The sequence below is a fragment of the Dicentrarchus labrax genome, unplaced genomic scaffold, assembly GCF_905237075.1.
Source record: "Dicentrarchus labrax unplaced genomic scaffold, dlabrax2021, whole genome shotgun sequence".
NCBI classification, from domain to species: Eukaryota; Metazoa; Chordata; class Actinopteri; family Moronidae; genus Dicentrarchus; species Dicentrarchus labrax.
This window is the reverse complement of record NW_026136724.1, coordinates 7,986,097-7,995,830: the sequence shown is the minus strand read 5'-3', so window position 1 is coordinate 7,995,830 and position 9,734 is coordinate 7,986,097.

Sequence of the window (9,734 nt, the reverse complement as noted above, 5' to 3'; positions counted from 1 at the left end):
TCCCATAGAAAGAAATATGTGGTCCCCAAACCTGGCAGAAAGCTCACCACCCGGTAAAAATTAATCCTATTCAACATTTATTATTTGTAATATTAATGCTTATTAACATAGATTTCTATATTTAAAATAAAGGCGTCTCATTAATATGCCTTGTATTGAACCTCTCTATTCAAAGCAAATAGGAAAATACTGAATTTACTGAAGAAAACGTCATATTGAATTAGGCTTAGATTGCTTTGCAACATGGAGCCCTGGGCCAGTTTTCTTTTGTGGGGAACCAAATTTGGTTATACAGCCTGGATGTAAAAAAATAAATCTAAATAAAAGCAATATGGAAATCATTAAAAAAAATGTGTAGGTGAGATGTAGAGGGGCTGGAGCCTGATGTAAGACAAAACAGTATTTGTTAGGCCTATTCGCCAGTGAAAACTGCTATAAGATGGGATAATGGGATATGTTAGTTTGTCGTTGTGCTGCAAAAGTGCTGTAAGTAAATAAGGAGTGCATAGACAGGCTTTACTAGTGCACATAGTTAGAGTTTGCCATCCCAAGGGTTAAATTAGAAACCCATTCATGCCTCACACCCCAAAACCAAACAAGTAATTTCTTACCATTCTCTAGAAGCAAATCAGGCCTGCCTTTCGTCTCCCTAATGTGAGCACTGTCTTATACAGTTGAACAATTACAACAGTGCATTATCCAACTCGCTGACTGTAATTCAATTAACTTCCTCCCCCTGGCTTCATCCACCCGGATAATACACACATTAATTAACAACAGAATCCAATATCGGCTGTTCTGCGCCTCCACTTATTTTCATTTCCCATAAAAAGGTCATAGCAGCCACTTCCAACTGAAGACAATTGGTGTAAGTGTAGTAATGGATTACACCTGTATATCACCAGAGTTCAGAGTGTGTGTGTGTGTGTGTGTGTGTGTGTGTGTGTGTGTGAGTGTGAGTGTGTGAGAGAGAGACGGGGAGCAGGAAAGTAAGGCTGTTGATAGTGAGAGGCAGATGCCTGTGAGAAGTGCTGACACAGCCATGATGCACATCCATCAGAGTTGTCATTTCACCAAACTCATAAGGCAAAGTCCCTGTGGAGTGGAATACAAGCAACAAACATTTCAGGCAGGCAGAACAATCTCATTGGTCTCATTTCCCTGCAGGCAGAACAATCTTAAAGTTAAATCTCAATGGAGAGAGTCTGGTTTCTTTCCACAACTTCTCTTTGGTTTTAAAACATTACGATAAAGCCCAGTAAACAGGGGCAAGACCCAGGTAGCTAGGCCAAAGTAGCTGCACATTTGAAGTAGGTAAGCTAGTTGTCTACAATATTTCAATAAATCTGAATAGCATTGCCTTTAATTGCTTGTTGAACTGACCTTGAACTTGACTGTGAAAGAACTGCCATGGCCCTGTGGTGTCTCGCAGCACCCTGAGCAGCTCTTGTACTCTTGGGTTCAGCTCCATGCTGTGACTTTGACATGCTGCTTCCATGCGGTCTAACATGCAAACCTCTAACAAGCTTGTACAGCTGGAGGGCAAAAAAGAAAATAGACACAAAGAAAGCAGTATGTGTATGAACGTAAGAATGCAGAATAGAGCCTGATTGATAATTTGACCATATTAGCTCATTGTAGATATATCGTATCTGCTGATAAATGACAAGAAATTGAAGTACAGAAATACCGTAGGTGTGTTTTGAAATAGTGTCAAATAATTTGTCTACCTGACAGTAGTGTCATTTTTTATTTATGTTCTAGGTTGTGTAAAAAAAATTAATATTGGCTGATTTATAATTTTTAAACACTAAATTTTCAATATCCATGACAGTCTAAAAAATCCTGTACTGGTTGGGCTATATAATACAGATTCATATATCCAAATACAGGCTTGAAATTGCTTACATAGTCAGCCATCGAAATAATCATTTTATTATAATAAGAAGAAAGCAAATGTGAGACACTATTTGGTAAATGTGATGGTAGTTTTCCTTAAATAACCCAAACCATATACCAAAATTGCTTGTGCTTCAGTGAATCGACTTCAATTAACTTCCATATTCTGAGATAAACAATCCATTATTCTACCAGACTAAAAAAGAAAAATGTAGATATATGGCTTCCAATCAGTTAACATCAACTAGTAATAAAATTGCTTTCAAGCTGCTCTGCTTCCAATCATTTGTTAAATATCAGTGTAGCTTCAAGTTCTATTTGCTTAATGCTGTATATTTGATTGATTTGAGTTTCCATGGTTAAAACATAAGTGATAAGTCAATGTTTTTCCTGCTTATTTTAGGTAAATGTCCTGAGAAAAATAAAATACTGCAGTCACTGACAATATACAGATTGTTAATTAGTTATACATGAATGTGGTCATGTCCATGGGGTGGACGGGGGGGCCTTGGTACTTATGACTTCTAATAGGCCATCCTAGCAGCCAGACTAATATCAGCCTTAAAACAACAGCGTTATTACTGACTGATGTCTCTGTTATCAATCATGTGAATTTTATATCAAAACTGGATTTCCCATCACACACAGATGAGAGAGACGTTTATGTCTCACCTTGGCCAAACTATTAAAATCCCATTCACATACATGTATCCCACTACAATCAAACACAAGAGCAAAACAGAACAATTGTGTGTGTGTGTGTGTGTGTGTGTGTGTGTGTGTGTGTGTGTGTGTGTGTGCCTGGGTGGGGTTGGGTGGGGTCAGGGCAGTGTCGTTCATCCCCATTCAATGCGCCAACCTAATTACCAGAGGAGGGGGAAACAGTAATTAGCAGCGAGTCTCACCTCGTTAATCACAAAGGGCTCCTTCGCTCTATTTATATCTGATTAATGGCTTGCTTAAGCACGCCGAGATATTTATGTTTCTGTTAATTGTGTGCAGCTTGTATCCGCTCCGCTCGCAGCGGCTTGCTTGCACCCCCGACTGACACACACAATGATACACACACAGACACACCTCCGCTACACCCACCTCATCTCATTATGGGCTACTACTTACTGTTTTGCTCAAACAGTCAAAGCTGTTAAAAGACCGTCATTTGTCTCATACCTGATTTGTTTCTTAGTCATAATTAGCCTATTAGCCTGGATCCCTTGTCTACTATTTCTTCACTGCAGGAGGTGAAAACCTTTCTTTCCTTGTTTTTGAATATTTTTATGACTCTGTGAACTTAACTGCACTTAAGAGGAAGGTGAGGCACAGGATGTAAATATTTCATAATGAAGCAGTGCAGTTCACTCTGCCTTTCTGATCAGAATACAGTATGTCTATGGCTCTTTGCCTAAAATGCCATGATAGAAAATTAGATAAATGAGCCTGATAAGAAAACATACAGTTTTAGTGATGCTTTTCTCGCAACATAGAAGGCAAAGAAATAAGTATGTCATCTCTGGTTGCAATCTTTGTTTAAAAAGAATATAGTCACATGGGGAAATTGGATAAAATCTTCTGCACTGGACTGAATATTTATGGTTCTGGCAGGATAGAGGAGTCTTTGAGGAGACTGGAAACGTCTTCAAAAGAGTGATAAGTTGTGAGAAATTACCTGCCAGTTTTCCATGTTTTGGCTTGAATTTATTTTTGACAAATCAGTGGGTTATATCTTTGACTTGAAAATAGGTATTTTTGACCAAAAAATCCCAGAAACTTTTATTCCTTAAACTTTATTGTCAGTGTTGTGGAAAATCGTCTTTGGCTTCACCACATAGCGTTAAAAATAATACACAACAATTGACGAGGCAGGACAATGTTGAGATCAAACAGCAGGGACACCAAATGAACAAACAATATGATTTAAAGTATGTAAATAAAACAAAAAATAAAAATACTATTAAAAATTACAGAAGGGCTGGATTTTTGTGAAATCCAAAGTAGGTTCCGCATTCAGAAAGAAGAGAGTTGTATTCTTACTTATCTTATCAGCGCCTCCCCGAGGGTAAAAGCTCAAAGTGTGAGCGTTAGGGGTGGGAAGCCTTCACTTATAATCTGGAAAGCTTTCTTCGATTCTCACTCTTGCTACGAAGCCAAACAGCATGCTCGCAGTTGCAGGCTTTTTAAAATGGTAACTAATGAGGGATGTTCAGCAGTGCAAGCCCCGCCCTGAAAGTTCCTGGACAATCGCAAAGTCCTGGCCAATGAGCGGGGACTTATTGCGGCAGTAAGAACAAAATTTACACCCTCGTTCTTCCTATGGAAATAGGTTCTGCGTTCCTCAAACGCCTGCGTTCCTCAAAAGGCATGTGGTTCTCTGGGAAAGTTACTGCTGAAAAAAAAACCACAAAAACAAACATATTATTCCATGAGAGGGCAGACAGGACACTTCTCCCAGTGACAGCGACGTGGTTTATCTCTAATTGAAGGTGCTGTGTATGTGCTTGTGACGATTCTGTACTTCCTGCACAAAGACAGTTTCCTTTTGACGCCACAACACAGAGCGGACTACTTAAAAAAGAAAAGAAAAAGAGCTGATGTGATAAGTCATGACCGACACTAGCCTCAACACCCACCGACGATGTATTTCTCCGCTGTAAATCCTCCCCTTTCTTAACAGCAGGTGAGCTGTTCCCCTCTGACTACAAAATTATGTCGCTTGCCTTGTACACTTGTGGCATCCTACTATGACTGTGCTTTGCACCACTGATGCACCCCAATAAGCTCCTCTGTGTCACCCACCTGCCTCACATGTACTTTGAAGCGTGGGAAGAAGCAGAAAAGGCAGAGACTGCGATTTAAAGCATGAGTCGAGGTGATGTTAACCACTGAGCTTGTGCCTGGAGGGGGAATCCAAACCTTACTCCTGACCACAACCTCTGGCTACACACTGAATAGAGCCTGAATAGAGTGATGGAGAACAAATGAAGGGTCCTGTCTGTCTACGCTCTCTTGCCCTGTCTCTCTGACAAGCTGTGACAGCTGTAAACGCTCAGAACATGGAAAAGAAACAGCCAGAAACATCTGTTAACAGACTAGCCTCTGATGGGAGCATTGTGTATTTCTCCCTCCTTCTCTCTCTCCCTCTTCCCTGCTATCTATCCCGACATTCCAGCACAGCTCTGCCAAGCTCAGTCGCTCGTTGTGATGGGACGGGAGGCATAGTGGGAGAGGATCAAAGAGCTAAACGAGGGGCTAAAGATACTGAAGCAGATTAGCGGCACTTCCCACAATGCCGACAGCTGCTCATAACCGCGCTGGGCCTAAAGGTAGCTGCCGTCTGCTGCCCATAATACAATAGGAGAGGGAGGATCAGCGTGCGCACTGAAAAACATGTGTTATCATCACAAAAGGGATTGTCAGCTTCAAACGCCTTACATCCCTCTGCCATCCCTCAGGATCAAACAGGCTGTTGGCTGGCAGTTATCACAGAGCTCTCTTCTAGTCTAGTCACATCCCTATTCTCCACTCTTCACTCTTCTTCCCTCGCTCTTTTTTCTCTCCTCTCTTTTCGCCCCCTCTTTCTCTTTTTCCTTTCTCTTTCCTCAGCGGGGCCCTAATCTCAGTTATCCTCGAAGCCATCGTCGTTCATAATACGCTCCTGACATCACTGACGGACAAATAATCAAGACAATCCCCTTTGTCTGGAGTTGGTCTCTGTCTCAGTCTATCTCCCTCTCCCTCCCTTTCAAAATTATCAACAACACAGGATCTTATTGTGGAGCTCTTGATATATCTCAAAGCGATACATTGTTTGCCTGAATTCTCTGACAACCTCAGAGCCATACTCAGCATCATGAAGAGAGAAATGTCTGAAAAAGATAGGGGAGCGCTTTGTTCTTTATTGTAATGGATGAACTCTCTAACTCAATCTGCAGCGTCCTAAACAGGCTGGAGCTGAATGCATTTGCTGATATGAATGTGTCATATTATGAGGCAACAATTACAAGAATTAGATGAGGATTGTGCTCAGCAAAAAAAAAAAAAAAAAAAAAGTCAGTAATCACATTCCTTCACACGGGAGATCGTTCTCCCCACAAGCTTTCTGAGTCTCTTTGCCTTTCCTCTGTTAGGAGTGATTTCCCAAGCCACACATGGACATACATAAATGCACACACATAAAAATGAAGAAAGAGAAACAACAGAAATTTTATTATGCTCAAATCATCTTTAATTTTCCATTTTCACCTAACTTGCTGACACTTAAATGAACAAATCCCTCAGCATTATTGCGCTTGATCAGCGGAGGCGCTCTGCATCTTTATTTAAAACATGTTATTATTCACGGCCTTTTTATGTTCTTAACGCACTTTCTAATGCACTTTTAACTCACACTGTCATACCTATACGAACATTATTGGAAAGAGAAGCAGCCAACTTTGTCACTGATGCTGTGGTGAATGTATAAGTCCCATGTGCCCACATACTGAACGCACACAAATACACGTAGGGGAATGTATTTATTTGTAATTCTCCAAGGGAAATCTTTTGGATTTTGAGTGATTGCATACATCCATTTGGAATTTACTGCACCACTGTAACACATCACAGCTGAAATGCTCTTAAAAAGACCAGTACAGATGCAAATATGTTGGGGTTTTTTTTTCTCTTGCAATTTAAAGTTTCATTTCATTTTTCCACTTATTGTTGAATGTCTAGCTATCCATCGTCCCAGCACTCCTCTTCATGTTTGTGTCCTTGCAAATTGTAATAAACATAAAGATAGTGAGATACCTTAAGGTCATATATTTAAAACATGTTGCCTTCTACAAATAATACCTGTGACCGATACAAGTAATCATGGTACTTTTCAGCAAATAGAAGGAACCTTACATCCAAATATTGAATCCTAACTTGAAGTTAGAGCTCTAATTTAACACGGTACACAGTACATCTAAAAACTAATAAAAAAAGAATCACAGCATTGCTTCATTGCTTTCCTACATTGATCAGGTATAGGAGGACATTTTATAAATGTTAAAATATGGACTGTGAAATGGGCTGCAGCTCAATATCAGAAAGATGTCTCTTATGTTATGTACATTACACTCAGCAGGAGACGAGTTACGTAGTTGAGATTTATACTGACATGATTCATCTCACACTTTTTTTATTTTACTTTGTAGCTGAAACTGGTCCTCCTCATCAGGAAATCTGACAGTTTTGGCAAAAGTGTTGACTGTATCTTGCTTTCATTTTTTTTATCTTTTTGCCACACCACATAAGGCCTGTTATTCATGGTATGTATGATGCTGGAATTGGAGGTGATGCCTGTGGAGTTAATCTTCTACTTGGAAGAGAAGAGAGAGAATAGTGAGGTTCTTGCCGAGCTGCCCCAGCGCCTGGATTTCCCCGTTTCTCCAGTAGATGCCAGCAGTGAACCATTTAAAACGCCGCCACGGCTCTCCCCTTCTAATTCGAGGGTACTCTGCATGTAACTGCTCTGGAGTTGGAGATGGTACAGATGGCTGGCCTAAACGCAACACTTATCCAGACATTTCACTGTTCGCAGAATGATATCAAAGTCAACTCAAAATGGAGGCTGTGCCATCAACTTGAAACAAATTCTAACACTTCCAACAAAATTGTATTGTGAGTAAAGTCGGCGCGGATTTGGTCAGCGTTCAGCACAGATGTCCCCCCTGTGTGTGTTTGTGTTAAATAAAAACTAGTGCTCACATCCTCTTAAAAATTTCAGCTGTGGATTTTCAGGGATAAATGCTCACAATTATAATGTTTTAATCCAGATTGGATTCAGACACATTTATTTATTTCAGAGCGTGAGAGTTTAAATCATGCATCAGGAAAAAAAAACCCACAGTGCCAGAACAAAAACAAATGCCCTACATTATGTGAAATATGGGAGAATAACTGAAACAGTAACATCTAGTTGATTCAGTCCTTCAGATGCGGAAGAAATGTCAAACTGATTATTAACATTTAGATAATTCTGTACCTCCATTACAATTCCAGCTGAAAATAAAATACTTTTCCTCCCTCCTTCTTTTTCTGCCCTTTGTCCTCATCCAGACACAGGCTGCAATCCCGCAGGCTCAGATCAAAGTCGTCAAATTTCCCACATGGGCTCCCAGCAGACCTGCTGTCATTTTAATGTTACAGTGCAAACGTCACATCGCATTAATACGTGTGAACTGAAGAACACAAATTTATCCCTCAATATTGTCTCCCTTGCATCCTAAAATTGAGAGTGAGGGAGAAAATACATCTTTTTAAATATGATATTACATTTGTTAAACTAGTTACCAAGGATACCTTTATTTTTTTACCCTCTTAGAGCCAGAATGCAGTCTTTCCCTGCTCTGCTTTTTACTCTCCATTAGTTTCTATTAGTTTCTTATTGCCTGTTCAATTTTCTGGCATTAAATAGCTGTGAAAACACTGGCAGTACCTGCTACTCACTCAGATCCAGTGTTTCACAAAACATGTTTGCAGCTAGTTTCAGAAGTAATACTTTCTCTGAATATGTGTTTTTGTGTGTAAGGTCATCTGCGTGAGTGTGTGTGACCACTGTTTGAGCTCCAACAATAGGTTATCTGTGCCTATTTCGGGAGGGCGGGGCCCCGGAGACCTGGCCTCCCCATGTGATTGGCTGGCTCGTCACTGTGAGAAGTTTACTTTGGAGGGTGCTCTATGCTGGATTTTTTCGCTTCCAATTAAATGTGGAATGCAGCACTCTCGAAGGCCATTTGAAGTGTGTTGTGTTTGCATGTGTGTGTGTGTGTGTGTATGTGTGTGTTTGTTTGTCTCCATACCCTCCCCTTTCATTTCCACACACAGAGGTCTTTCAGCGAAGACGAGACAACCTCCCGAGCAGGTAAGATGGGACCTGAAACCCGCTCGGTTATTCTGCCACACCGTCCTCCATGTCAGTTCGATTCCATCTTGCGTTTGCCGTCGTGACCTTAAGAGGAAACGAGGAGGCTACGAACACAACAGCAAATTATTTCTTGCAATGTCAAAATCTCTTCTCATCCGGAGAGGAATAACACTTTCTGTAAATGTGTGTGTGTGTTCCCTGTGAGTCATAAAGGACTTCTGGCTCCTTGTTTACTGTTTGTCAGAGGTGTCTTTTGTCTGGATGTGATTAGTGCCAGCCTTTTCCTTTTCCTTGCATGCACAGGAGAAGATGCGGCCTGCTTTCAAAGAGCCCGTTTGGACAGAAGACTATTGTCGTGGGCGGCGAGCGAAGGAAAAAGATGTCACCGATTGCTCGAACGTTCAGTTTTTCAAGAGAACTTGTGCACCGTGCAAACACAGAAAAACACAAAAACACAAATAATAGCACCCGGACTCAAATGTGAAAAGGGAGGTGGAAATAAAAGAGAATTTGAACTTAATGAACATGCATTAGTGGCATAGAAGTGCTTTCATCAGACTCCTTTTCAAACGTGTTTTCACATCCCCTCAGATGCAACATCACAGCACCAGTGAATCTGACAGAGAGGAGAGAAAGTCTTTATTTAGACTCAAATGGGTCTCATCTGAAATAATGAATATGTCCTTGAGAAAAACAAAGAGCCCCACAAAACGGGCTACTCTTCTACAGAGGCAACGGAGATGGCAGATAATTGTTTTCAAGTCTGGCACTGCTCTGTAAATGAGTTTGTTCTGTTCTGCGGGCGGCTAACTGTGTCTTTCCTTCCTTTCATTTCTCAATCCTTTTCACACACACACTTTTTGATTTTCTTCTCTTTGCCTTTGTTTTCTTGTTATCTGGCCTCCATATTTACCCTCTCCTTGGCTCTCTCGACGCCCTCTCTTTC